Genomic DNA, 10,618 nt, shown 5'->3' with positions numbered 1-10,618 from the left:
GACTAAGCTAGTAATCACATATCGCGCAGTATCATTGTTTTCGCAGCAGTAAGAGAGCTGGCAACAGCTCCGCCGTTACGAAGTGTGACACTTGTAAGTGGCACTAAACACCAAATGCTTCAGCAGGGCAACTAATTACGCGCGTATTCCTGGCTTTCTAATATCTAGCTGCCTAAACATAGAATTTGCGGACCACTTTTAAGCTACAGAAACACGGATAATTATTTTCCAAGAGTAGACGTAGGGGGTTTGTTATGTTTCCTGAAACCCAACTCTTTTCCATTGCCACATTGCAGCGGAACTCCTCGCAAGGATTCAGCGGCCAGCGCAGCAGGTAAGTTGAAAATCCACTATGAAGGGTGCTTGTTACCAGTTGAGAGCTTTCAGAATTTTGAGCCAGTTTCAAATATATATTGTTTAATAACGTGTGCTTTTCGTTTGTTTACAAGTAATTAATTTTATTTACGAAAGCGTCGACAAGAAAAATGAACGCTTTCTTATGATAAGGCAGGCAATAAGAAAATTGAGGAGTCATTCTATTTTGAGAAGGTGGATGAGCATCGGAGCTGCAGCACATCGCACAGGTTTAGATATGGGCACATGTATTTATTTTAATCATTTGGCAATGGTAGCGACGACAGCTTTGTGATTACTGCAATATCCAGTTCAGTTAGAATTTAGGTAAATTTTGTGCGAGCGTTAAATCTATACAAGACCGTTGTTGAGAAGTTGGCTGACTTCGATCGGTGTGGCACTTCAAACCAAATTCTCCTAGCACGAACTCTGTGAACCATTTCTTGTGTGGTTTTGAGATGTGCTCATTGAAGTCTTCAACGACGATCACAAGGGTGGTGTCATCACGGCTAACTCGTGCACAGTGCGTGGTCATGACCTTCTGAATATCACACTTGGGTGTACCTGGAAATATATACACCGCGGCTATCGCAATTCCCTCTTTCGTTTGTACTGCACAGACATCCCTACAGTTGCTTACATTGTCCTCTTGCGAGTCAAGGGCCTACGCATGCACATACTTTTTGTCCTTTGTCCATCTGCTGTCACAACAAATTTCAGTATACCATAGACTTGGAATATTGCATGTTGAAATTTATTTGATTTAGTACTATTAGTAGAAGCGCACTTGAAGCCTGCTTCACCTCCGCCGCGGGTCGGCGTGATATTGAACTACATCCAGGATCGCCCCACAAAAGAGGTTATTTTTGCCGACTAACCAAGCGTATGCGTTGGCTGTTGAGGTATACAGCTTCGCTTTAAAACGCGCACCAAAACCTGCGCCTTTTCGTGTGCATCTTTGACATCGTATGCATCTTTGACATATCGAGCATGGACAGCCACAAGGATAATCAAATAGAAGTGGTGAATAGCCCATGTATCATCTCTTGCCTGAATCCTTTAAAAGTAGTTCGTTTCATTATATTCTTTGTAGACTAAGTTCACTATTCTTCTGCTTGCGAATTGCAGGACATAAGGGCACCCCTTCAGCACTCTTAGTGAGATGTCGCTTATAATAGCACCGTGTATCTAGGATGAAAGTTCAAAATAATCATGCTTATTACGCGAACCGAGTTTAAAAGGCTGGCAGTATAACGATATCCTAGTTACGTTGTCAGGTATCTTGCGGCCCATTATGTTGGCGATATTTTTTATGTGGTACAATAGTTCTAAATAAGGCGCTTGCGAAGTGGCTCGTCCTGCGATTCGGACATTGTTAGGGGACAAAATAGTTCCATATAACGACGCTTACCATGAGGACCCCTGAATAATAGGCACATATTTTGTGATAAAAAAATTCAAGATAGCAACACTTAACTGTGGGGCACGAACAAGCTGCCCGTATCGCAAGCTTTTGTAAGCAAGGAATGAGAAAAAGGATATTAGGAGGGAAAATCTTTAGGACAGCACGAAGGGAAGTGCATTGATGTTTGAAGCTAGCACTGTTTTCCCAAGGACAAAAATCCCTAGAAGCGGTTCTATTGGCTCTAAAAAAGCTACAAAGGAGTAATTGTGTCCAGCTGAATATCAACACGCAATGCCCAGGTGTAGATAGCTATAAATACTTACTCGATTCATTAAGATTTTGTAACCTCATTACCACACTTACGAGCCTACCAACCACATCTGCGACACTAATGAATTGCGCTCAAACTAGCATAGAAGAGCCTGGTACTGATGGTGTGTATGACACCCCAATAACCGATGATCTACCCTTTTTTTGTTAGAGCTACCAGTTTCAGAGACCCAGCGAAAGCACAGCACAATCGTGTAACAAGAATACACTACGGCTAGCTCCCCAAGAACATTCAGTCAATCAGAATAGGGGAAATAGAGCATAACGGCGTGACTTCCTTGCGTGCGCCGTCGACAGTAGCCGCGTAACCGTAGCCGCCCGCTCCTACAAATGTCCAATATGTCGCTGGATGGCCGCCGACATGCTAATTATTTTCAGGGAAGGAGGCTACGGGCATCATAAATGGAGCCAACAGAAGCATAATATGTATTACCTAAGACAATGCAAAACCCAGCGCAATTAATCTGTCGCAAGGATGACAGCTTGAAAGCAGCAGTACTAGTCAAATCTCATGGAGAGCACTCAAAATGCCACAAAAAGTTTCGGAGATGGTGAAAGTGGCTGGTATGAGCAGATCCGAAATATTGTTTTACGGAAAATGATGCTAGTACAATTGACAATTTTGAAATGTCAAATGTCAACAATGTTTTGAAATTGAAATGTCGGAGTATCTTTAACTTATAATTTCTCAAGCTTGCATCACTGCGCAGGCATACCCCATTTCATTGAAAACGCGTTTTCTGTTTTTGGCATAGAGCTATGTGAATTGGTTTCAGTTGCAGCAAGCATGTCATGTTACAAGGCCCCTGGCCTAGGTGGTATAACTATGCGCATGGTTAAAGAAATCATTCACCTACTAGGATCTATACTATGCTGCATTTTCAACCTCTCGTTAAGCAGTGGTACTTACCCATCGTCACTGAAATTGGCCAAGGTTATACCCATATTCAAGAATGCTGATAAATCTGATCCCTCTTGTTATCGACCGACGACCTATCCGGAGTATACTCAATACTATTTACGAAAAGATTCTCGCAGAGCCAATTCAGAAATTTCTAGAAAAGTATAACACGGGGTAGGTAACAACTCGGGGTAGGTGTTTACACATGTACTGCAGTATTGCCTCTCATTCATGTATTTACAGCAGTTCTCAAAAATAATATGCTTGTCGTACCGGTATTTCTTGACCTAAAAAATCAATCGGCACCGTCGATCGCTACATCCCACTAAATAAACTAAAATGCGATGGTTTTCGCGGACAGGTTGCCGAGTTGCGGGGAAGTTATTGACAAAACCGTAGTCGTACTGGTCGACACTTCGTATCGTCTCCTAAACGAGTCAGTACAGGTGTTCCGCAAAGATCAGTCCTGGCACCTGTGTTTTTCCCCTATATATTAATGACTTGCCCAATGGAGTTACTTCGGCACACTGATGTATACCGACGATATAGTTATAATAGTAACAGCAGATTATACCCAGCATGGCCAAAGTAAAACTAATGCCGAGCTGGCTCTATAAATATATATAGAAACTTTATTTCCCAGGAACAGATGTTAAGGAGGGGTGCCTCCTTTAAGGAGCCCCTCAGTCCAGGGCGCCTGCCTGACCTAGGTAATTAAGGACTTTTGTCCTGCCGAGCTGGCTAAGATTTCAAGATGGCTTGCGGAAAATAAATAGCAGTTCTAACAGAAAAAAAAGAACAAATACATGTAGCCTCTAGATGTAGTTTCAGTTCAGATAGCCCTTCATAACAATCCTCTCGAGCGCACCCCCTCGTTCAAATATCTTGGCGTAGTATAAGACAATCACTTACACTGGGAAAACCACACTGATGCGCTATGTAATATGCTCTATGGGGGATTTTATCAATTATCATCATCATAACTGTATTTTATGTTCACTGAAGGACGAAGGTCCCTCCCTGCGATCGCCAATTAACCTTCTCCTGCGCCATCCAATTCCAACTAGCGCCTGCGCATTTCTTAATTTGAACACCCCACCTAATCTTCGGCCGTCCTCGACTGCGCTTCTCTTTTCGTGGCACCAATTCTGTAATCCTAATACTCCGCCGGTTATCTTAGCTACTCATTACATAACCTGCCCACCTCTATTTTTTTTTCTTAACATCAGTTAGCATAGTGGCTATGCCCGCCGTTTGCTCTCTGATCCACACCGAGTGGCGTAGCAAAGGGGGAGGCTGGGGGGCCGTGGGCCCCGGGTGCAAGGGGCCAGTGGGGAGGGGGGGGGGGTGTCATATGCGTCTGAAGACACCCCTCTTTCCGCTGGCTTGACTGGGCGCATATGGCAAAGTATGCTCCGGCATCCAGTAGCCCGAGCTCGTGTACCCGATGTGTTGCGCCGCAGAATTGTGGGCTGCTGCTGTATCAACACCCCATAATATAATTGCACGAATGTGCGGGCTAAAAAATTTAATTCGCAATATGGTCGCTAAACTACTCGCCTTAGCGAAACGTTTAATGTGGGGTGCGCTCGTGCCGTACTTTCATGCTGGGAGCGTGCGTCGCTAAACATACAGTCAGGCGTTGTAAGACGTTGAGGCTCTTGGGTCCCTCTTCCGTTCAGAACGCGCAGCGAAGACGAACAAAGACACCAGCAAGAGGGCGTTCAACGAGCGCGCCCGGCGCTCGCGGCGACGCGTTCGTTGAAAGCGACGTTGCATAAGTGCGGCCGTCAAAAGTCGCGAATGGCATTCTCTGGATCGTCTTCAGACTCGGTGCGGCCGAAGAGTTCAGCGGCGTATGACTCGACAGGCTGTAGTCGCGGGCGCCGCGATGTTCGACTCGCTTTTACTTTCCCTCTCCCGCTCGCTCCGACAAGCCGCTGCGAAGCCTGCCGTTGTTTCACGCTTTCCTTCCTACCTTCGAAGGTTTCCGAAAACTTTTTTTTTTTTAGGGACCACTTCGCCACAGAAGGCGCACTGCGGCAATTGCGCGAGCACAGCGTGATTCTGTGACACGCCCGCCCGCTGCTTCTGTGCTAGTTTGAGACATTTATTCTGTTGGTCGCGCTGCCGATCTCGCGACTCCTCGAATGGAATCTCCATCGCATTGCGCTTCCAAGATCGCACGTTAAAGTTTTCGGCTCGTCGTCAAAACCCCAAGGGCTTGTGTTTTGCACAGCGCAAATGAACGGCGTCGGTCAACGAAGAACATCACCGGATTCGCGTCGACAAAAGACTACAACCTTGCTGAGGACGGACTTCCTCCGGTGCCCGGTGAATATACGCTTGACCTATGTGAACTGGCTAGTCGGTTACAGATAACTTTAGAGTCATAAGCTCTGCTAGCAGAGAGCAATTTTGTATATACTTGATCATTGTGTTTAGTTTTGTTGTAACCTAATTTAATCGCTTGTTGTGCTTTGTGTTTAGTAAGGTAGCCGGACGTACACGTGCAGATTTATTTCTACTGTTGCTTCGTATTTATGACACGCTATATGGTGTTGTTGCCTAGCCGTGTTACTGCTTTCTTCTACAGAAGTGAAGTCGCCTTGTCAGTATTGCAAACTACCAGCTCTTGTGGGCTTAATACTGCGCTTTGAGCATGTCCGACCTGCCTCTTTATTTAAGCGGCTTTTTCTGGGAGTTTGCCGCACGGCTGTCACAGACAAAAGGTATAAATTAATGTTCTTCCTTGTTCCGTAGGATAAAAATGGAAAAGCGCCGACCCAGCGGGGCTCATCAAAGGAAAACCAAAAGGGAGCGAGCCAGGACTCTTCAATCCATGGCTGGGTCAATTCAGAAATATGTGAGGGCTTTCTTGCGTCTGCCCACGAATGACGCCGAAGAGGTTAGTGCGAGAATATGCACCTGCGAAGAAAGGGAGCGGCAAAACGAAGACTGCTTGCAACCCACTACATATATGCCTCCTGAGGCGCACGAGCTGTTTGTGGACAGACCGGTTGATTCGTTGGAATCAGACGCATGCCGACGTGCAGGAACACAGCAGCTAGAGGACGCATATCAAAATTTTGAAGCCAGTATATTTACGCACACTGGGGTGGACCCGGTACATCAGTCCGATGCTTCTCAAACCCGCATTCTTGATGACAGCCAAGTGGAGATGGTCAGAGAAGAGCCGCAATACGTGCAGCCCAGCTCAGTACAAGAAGGCGAGGACTCTGTGACGTCACATAAAGGCACTAATGCTCAAGCATTATCGAACTACACAAAGACGACAGACGTAGTTAAATATGACATGTACTCTGACATAGGTACGTCGGCCATACCCATCTCAGATGACGTCAGAGTAAGTTTAGTGCGTAGAGGAAGTGAGCCGCTACAAAACAAAGAAGGCCCATTCCCTGGTGTAACGACAGAATTAGGGTGCAGTAAAACGTTTAACAGGCATTTAACGAAGTCTTGGTTCTACAAAACATCCGCAGATGGCAGCCAAGTTCTGAGAACCTGGATGGTGTACTCAAAGTCAACAAATTCGATTTACTGTTTCTGCTGCAAGCTCCTCGGAGAAGGAAAAGCTGCAGGTGCCTGCTTCGTCTCCGGGTTCAACTGCTGGTGGAAGTTGAACCCTAGGGTAGCGGAACACGAGTCTTCGGATTCGCACATGTCCTGATACGAGCGATGGAGGACAATGGACGTCAGTCTCAAGCATGACCGAACATTGGACGCGGCCTTTCAACGAGAGAAGGAGGCGGAGAGAACACGCTGGAGAGACATACTGCACCGCTTTCTGGACGTAGTCTTATTTCTGGCGAAAATGAGCCTTCCTCTCCGCGGGCACAGAGAAAACATGGAGTCGGACAACAGAGGCAATTTTCTTGAACTGGTGGAATTTCTTTCGAATTACGACAGAATTTTTAGGGAACATTTCACAAAAGTTAATGCTGCCATCCCTTCCGGCGGAAGGGGGACCTCATACCTGTCGCCTCAAACGCAGAATGAACTTATCCAACTCTTGGGCAGACACGTGAAGAGCGAAATTGTGAAAAAAAATCAAGGATGCTAAATATTTTGGCATTTTGTTCGATAGCACACCAGACGTTTTGCGTGTGGACCAAATGTGTCAGGTAATAAGGTACGTGTGCATCAATGACGGCGAAGTCACAGTAAAAGAGTCATTCTTAGGCTTTTTTCCAATAGAAGGAAAAACTGCTGCTGAGATTACAAAAAGTATTCTGAAACAGCTTGAAGACGACGGATTGGACATAAGCTTTTGTCACAGTCAAGGGTACGACAACGCAGCAGTAATGGCTGGCGTTCACGGTGGCGTGGAGGCCAGAATCAAACAAGTCAATCCAAAGGCCCTGTTTGTGCCATGCGCGAATCATTCCATGAACCTTTGCGGCCTTCATTCATTTGAAAGCGTCAACGCATGCGTGACATTTTTTGGAACTTTGGAAGCTATGTACAAGTTTATTTCGAGCTCAACGAAAAAGTGCTCCAGTTACTAGCATTATAGTAAAACAAGCTACCTCCACCCGCGTCCCTGTTCCGGATGACATCGCGTGCCACTAGAAACGTAGCCTCGTATAACTTGAAGGCCCCTTGCCATCGCTAGGGGAGTCCGCGAGCCGCGACCAGCACGACACAGGACCAGGGGCGCAAAGAACAGAAACCGCTTTAATTTACGATGTAACGAAGCACTCAAACAATTACCGCAGTCTCGCGGCCGATAGCGGAAAAGAACAAGACGAAGAAGCGAGCACCAGAAGAGCGAGACAACCACATGTACAGGCAAAAGGGAGCGACGAAAGAACGGTACTTACAAACCATCAACCACCACAATCTTACGGTGGATAACAGAATGCGTAATGCGAAAAAGCAGCGGGCCTTCGTCGCAGGGCACCCACGCCACCAGTGTCGGTGGCGACAGCATCAAAAGAAGCGTCACATTGAGCGTTATTGGTAGCCGCTCACCATCGCCTCTTGCAAGAGCAGTGCTGTCGCTCACACGCGATGACACCATGAACTAACCTCAGCTGCTGATGCCGCGGGCGAGTTTTGCACTCCCCACCTCACGCTATCCGCCCCCCCCCCCCTCGGAAAACGCAGATGAGATCGCCCATGTGGTTGTGCATGCCTTCGCCGCTGGCAACTCCGCGCAAGCGCAGGCCGTTTCCTCTCCGCTTCTGCCCAACCTTCTGCCTCATGCTTTCACTGTAACCACCTCCTCCCTTTTCTTCTTTGCGCGCTCTTCTTTCATTTCGCGCTGCGAACCGCGTTCGCCTTTTTTCTTCTGCTGTACTCGTTCGGTTGGTTACGACAAGGAACAACGCTGAGGCTCAACACGGGAACCGGCGCCTAAGAGCTGCGCTCTAACTGAAGAAGTACTTATGTCCAGGATAATATCCATGACTATACGGGTAGCGAAGGTATACTACTTCGCTGTAGCATGATTCATTCACGTTTTCTACAATTGCTTATTCCTAAGCAATGGCACTAAGTACAGGGCTCAAAGGCAAACAGAATTTTGAATAATACTTTCAAGTTTAGCCAACAAAAGAAGAACATTGCCATTATAGAATATTTATCAGTACTGCATTCTGCTGTAGCCTTTACTGAGTAGTTTTCTGTAAATGGTCATTCTTAAGGTATAGCGCGTAAGAGGCCACCCTAATGCACAGAACATTCGAGTGAGCACGTTACTTTTAAAGGAGAAGAAAGGGGGATAACCGAGGGGCCCGATTTTTATTAGTCATATCATCAGAAGCCAACAAACACTAACACCAAAGAAAACAGGGGAAATTACTTGTTCTTAATAAACGAAATAAAGAAACGATAAATTATTTGAAATAAAGGTGGATGAAAAAACAACTTGCCGCGGGTGGGAACCGAACCCACAACCTTCGCATTTCGCGTGCGATGCTCAACCAATTGAGCTACCGCGGCGGCGTTTCCCCATCCACTTCCTTGTGTGTTTATGTGTACTAGTAGAACCCTGGGAGTGTTAGCCAGCGCCACCACTCACAGACCTTGGCGGCGGACGTGGAACTTTCCACTAGTACACATAAATACACAAGAAAGTGGATGGGGAAACACGCAGAAGTAGCTCATTTGGTAGAGCAACGCACGCGAAATGCGAAAGTTGTGGGTTCGGTTCCCACCTGTGGTAAGTTGTTTTTTCATCCACTTTCATTTGCAATAATTTATCGTTTCCTTATTTCATTTATTAAGCACAAGTAATTTCCCCTATGTTTTCCTTGGTGTCAGTGTTTGTTGGCGTCTCATGATACTTTCTTTTAGGCACACAAAGCTTACGTAAAATAACAAAACATTGTTATTTATAATGTGCCACGAATTCTATGGATTTCCAAAGGTACACTGTCAAATATCTGCACTTGCACCATCTGCTGCTGCATCCATGCCCTTTCGACAATGCGCTTATCAGAAGTATTTTTGTCTCCTTCCAGAGAGCGGCACTGAAGGTGCGGCTGCACAAGGTGGCAATGGCCAATCTGAGAAGCCTTTCGAAGAAATCGTCAAGGAAGAAATGTTGAAGTAAGTCCATTTATTATTCTCAAGGCAGTAGTCTCTGTCTCACAAACGATATATCAATTGTTTACTTTTATATCCAGGGTATTCAAGAAGCTGTTCAGGCGAAGTAAATAATGCTACAATCAGTGCATAATATCGAAAAAAATATATTAAGCTTTGCACTTGTCTGCAGGTGCACCCCGGCTGGTGCTTATAACCTGGTAATTGCAACAGCCTGTCTTGCATTCGTCCATAACGCACCCTGTAGGTACAGCTAAGCTTCCATCGTTCAGCGGCAGAACTTAAGTTTCGGTTGTGCAGCTATGCGATATCTTAGTAGCTAACGCGAACTAGTTAGGGCGAATCATAAATCATTAAAACGAATTTGGGGCGCAATTAACTAATTTGCGCCGTTCCTACGCAATTTCTTAGCCAAAAAGTTTTTTTTTTAGCTCAGATGAGGGCGCAAACCAAAGTGGCAGCGCATATAATCTACGCCGTCTTATGAGAACGAGGAGGAAGCAAGGCTAGGATTAAACGACAAGAAATGAAAGGAGCGTGGTCAAACCATAGCATCATTGCAAACCACGCATCTGTATTTGAGGCTATACATATTCATACGGGAAATCGCTACACACCCTTACTAGACAGCTTCCTTTCCTGGGTATCTTATGGACACATGCAACATATTTGGCACAAAAAGTCACACTCAGGTGGAGTAGTTGCCGACCGGGCCTGCCAGGCTAACCTCACCTGCAGCAACATCACGACCTCCGCCACTACCATACTACAACACTACTAAATGTCTTTATTTCATTACCAACTACGCAAAGGAAGAAAAGAGAACTGCAAAAAGTTCGTAAGGCCTCAAAACAAGGAGACAAGGCGTGCAAAGCAGGATGCGCCGAGATTCTCGTTCGCACACAATTTCTCGCTAGTTGGCTCGATGGCAGTCAGTGAACGGAAACAGCATGGAAGGCGCCGAAACAGCAGTAAAAAAATACCGCGAAAAAGCCGCGTATGACAAAAGCGCACCAAGCGTGGCACACTGCTTCCCTCTTTAAGGCTGCACAGCC

Source organism: Dermacentor andersoni, chromosome 6 (assembly GCF_023375885.2).
Source record: "Dermacentor andersoni chromosome 6, qqDerAnde1_hic_scaffold, whole genome shotgun sequence".
Taxonomy (NCBI): domain Eukaryota; kingdom Metazoa; phylum Arthropoda; class Arachnida; order Ixodida; family Ixodidae; genus Dermacentor; species Dermacentor andersoni.
The sequence above is the reverse complement of the archived record's forward strand: the minus strand, read 5'-3'. Positions refer to the sequence as shown.